Consider the following 4,097-nt stretch of genomic DNA (forward strand, 5'->3'; position numbering starts at 1 on the left):
TGAAAATACAGCGAAGAGAAGCCATGATGTTTTGATCGTGTAAAAGGTCACCTTCCTAGGACCGCCCCCTGTTTAATAATTCATGAGATGACGTCATATTTACTGGCATTACCACGTGTTTTTACCGACTCCATCAAAACACTGGTATGAATGACGTGTTTCTGATTTATATATTCAAGAGCAGTTGTTCTGGTTCAACGATTTTACATAAAATGTCTATGTCTATACGTTAACTTTCAATTTCAATAGTCTAGAAAGTATGACAAAGTATGACAAAGCAGTAATTCCCGGTTTAACGCGCAAATATGCAAATTAGCCTTTTTCTCGTCTTCTATTTTTGGTGAATTCTTGGGTTTTAAATTAAAATAGCTGATGGACGCTTTGGCCATTTGCCTCGAAATTTTCACACATTACTGAAAAGGTGTTCCCCCTTCAAAATGCGTCCGGACAGTTTATTACGGCGAGTGGAACAAAAATAACAAGTTCGCAATTAACACGGATATATAAATTATGCAAAAATAGCAAAGAGTGAACTTTGAGGTCATGCTGTGCGACTTTGAAAGCCGTTAGAGAGATGAGTGGACGCATTTGAATTAGTAGTATACCAATGTATCCAGCGATGTAATTTTACCCACAAACGGACTTGAAGTTTTTAAGCTATTTTTTTTTAAATCACTTTTGTCCAAAAAAGCATATTTTTGACCCAAAATCAAAAACGCATTCTGGATATTTAAAATAAAGACAAATTTTACAAAGTTTGTATAATAAGCTTTCAGAAAATATATAACATGTTGGATATATAATACAATCTTCATTGTCTGATTACTCAATTAAAAAGCAAGCCAAATAAACTGCATCTCTACCTTAAATGGTTTGTATGCACAATATGTAGATTTCACGGTTTTTGACAAATGTTGTGTGAGCGCCACCCAGAGCCCACAGGAGTTATTCGTTCGTTTTAGTTGGAAGTCGAAGAAACCACGTTGGGGACTGTATCGTGACAACGTGAAGTAGAACCACAATTGTTTTCGCGAGAGTGTTATTGTGATTTAGGAAATCGCGCTTTATTATCAACGAAAGAGTAATGACAGAACAAACAAGACAAGACAATGAAATGGAAATTCTCGCGGCTTTACATGAAGAGCTATAACTCAATTAGGAAGATCTCTAGAGCGTGTACTACCATTGATAACCAAACATTTTGAAATCGTTCTCATAAATTGTGTATAAACTTTTCATTTCAGTTTCTGTAACATTCGAAATATATTTCTTGACCAATAAAGACAATGACGTATTTGTTCCATGCGGTTCCAAGTCCGGGAAGGTCACTATATCATCAGCCTTGATCTTGCGCAGCACGTGGTTGGCGTCACGTGTAAAGGTCTCGTACTTCCCGATAATATCGTAATGTACATCACAAGGCTTGCAAAGCTCTTCATACGTTTGCCAGTGAACGTCAATGTTTTTCTGGTGGCTTAAGACAAACCTCACAAAACTTTGAAACGTTTGTATCTTCGAATTTTTTCCATCAATTTTATCGCGATATGCGGACAGCAACCGTTCAAATGGATGCCTTACAAATATTATTTTTGTATATGTTTGAAGGCGCCGTACTCTACCTTCTAGATCAAAGCTTCCAAGTTGTTTGAATTTCTTTGTGTAAATACCCCATGTACTGTCCTTTATTTCAGCAGTGCTGTTGTAGCGCCCTCCCATTACTATCAGCACTCTTCGCCAATTTGATGTTGCAACTTTGGGAACAGGACAGTAAATCAGTTTATACTTGTCATCGACGTACATTTCATGGGACAACTGCAATTGTCTATAATTGTCTGTCTGTATTTTCCCACTTTCAGCAGCCATCATGTTTTGTTCACTAGCGTTTGAACAGTTCACATATTTATTAGAAACCTGTATACTAGTATTTTGCAGCTGGTGACATGTACATCGCAGAAATGACAGGCGTCTGCGCATGTCTGTTTCGACCATCCGGGTTCTAGATAAGTTCTGAAAAATAATGGTTCTTATATAATGGAAAATATATAAGGAAATATGATTATCATTGCATGTATTATGTAACAGAGGGTGAATGAATTTTGAAGTTATGGAATAGTAGAAATTATTAATTGTGGACGATGCTTTTTCCAACTAGTGTATAGAGAATTAGAATGATCAAGTTCCAGTCAGCTAGTATACTGCTTGTAATTTTATCATCAAAGGACGATTTAAAGTTACATTTGTATCACCCGGCAGGCGAGTATACCGTGAGTCAACAATACAGACGCCATCTTGCACTCAAAAAAGTGAGTTTGTGGACTAAAAATAAAAAACAGATTCAGTTTCAATAATAATACAAATTTGCATAGTTGGTACATGCAAACATTAGCCACACAAGCTAGCTAAATGAAACACACATAGTGCATTCTTCAATTATATACTCGCATCTGCATACACACCAATACTGTTTAGTATGTGTATTAATGCTATAAAAACGATTCCGACAACATAATTCTCAAGCTACGTTGATAAAAAAAATACGATTTTAAACACTAGAGGGCGCTCGATTATTTTCTAAAAAATACCTCTGGTCTAATCATATTCAAAAGAAAGTGGTAAAACACTTATAGCGCACGTTTTCTAATAAGAAATAATGGCCAAAATTAAAATGATTTAATGTAGTTTATTATGTCCTCTTCATAGGAATAACTTGTAAATTTACCTTACCTTGCCTGCAAGTGACGTTGTGTTATATATTGGCATTTTGTCCAAGGTCAAATTGCTTGCATTTGATCGTGAGTGATAATCTAGAAGCCTTGCGTCTCTCATATCGCCTGCAAATTATATTGAAAATCAGATTAATGCAGAATACATACGTAGATTCCCATCATTACTGACCACATATGACCCCACTCACTAGATTTATCTTATTGACATGGCTTTATTAGTGCACAACATTTGGTAAAAATAATTAACTATTTAGTCTCAATCTTTGATTCAGATTAAATGTAAATTTGAATGTATTGTTTAAGTATTCAAAATCAAAGGAAGCACTAACAGCTAGCCACAATTTGATTTGTTTTACGCCTTCTATCTCAATGTACCTACTGCTTTTGTGTCAGTGAATATTGGCTCGTTCATGTTAACATGAGACCGGTCACTGGTAGCATAGTGGTTGTCGCACCAGACTTATGATCGGTAGTTCAAATCCTACCTTAGGGTGAACATCAAAGGGTCGACCCCTACACTGGGTGAGTGTGCCACAGACTCAGTGGAAAGGCCAATTCCACTGGCCGAGATTCATTCACTAACGAATGCGACTTTGGTGGAACTTTGGTCAAGGTCTGCAGGTGCTTGTGTTCGACCGGGCCTGGTTGACGCCAGGATAGCGCAATAAAATTGCCATTTGATAGGGAGATGACCACACAGCCCTATCATGTAGTCCCAAACAGGAAATGACTTCTGTGGCAAAATGCACTATGTGTCAGCACTAGCACTTGCAATTTGCCCTTACATAAAAGAAAAGTCAGGAGAGACAACAGTGACATTCAATGTCCGGAAAATGAAAATCGTCCTAGATAAATCCATAATCACAATCTGTGGTATGATTCCTAATACAGACGAATAGTTTTAAATGTACTGTAGCGAATGAAAGGAGAGTTTTTTAAATTGAAACTCTTCTTTTATATTGTAGTTATTTGCTGCAAATGTGTTTAACTAAGTGAAGTGTCAACGTCAACTATATTTCACGTAATTCTCTGTCTCAATTTGGTCACGTTTCTTATTTTCAAACGGTCCTAACAATAGATTGTTAGTTGCACGTAGTTATGTATTATATTATACCAGTATACTATTTGTGTCAAACCATCGATTTGATTTGTCCAAACACAAAATTTAGATATGCAATCAAGGATATATCTAAGCAATAATGACTACCCAAGCGCCATATTGGATGAGGAGTGGTGTATATGAATGATAATGTGTGAAGCAAGACGAACTTATACTGAGAAAGGCGTCGGTGGTACAGATCAGGTTGTAACGAACAGAGATGGTGATAACTGTCTCTGTTGACTAGTTGAATGGCAATTGAAATAGTACTT

At 36.5% G+C, this 4,097-nt stretch overlaps 1 pseudogene; it reads right to left on the reverse strand.

The window, feature by feature from the left end:
- Window positions 1–1,179: 1,179 nt before the first annotated feature.
- LOC146734561 (carbohydrate sulfotransferase 9 pseudogene) lies at window positions 1,180–1,863 on the reverse strand (annotated as a pseudogene).
- Window positions 1,864–4,097: the final 2,234 nt, after the last annotated feature.

The sequence above is a fragment of the Saccoglossus kowalevskii genome, chromosome 14 (assembly GCF_978046115.1).
Source record: "Saccoglossus kowalevskii chromosome 14, keSacKowa6.1, whole genome shotgun sequence".
Taxonomy (NCBI): Eukaryota; Metazoa; Hemichordata; class Enteropneusta; family Harrimaniidae; genus Saccoglossus; species Saccoglossus kowalevskii.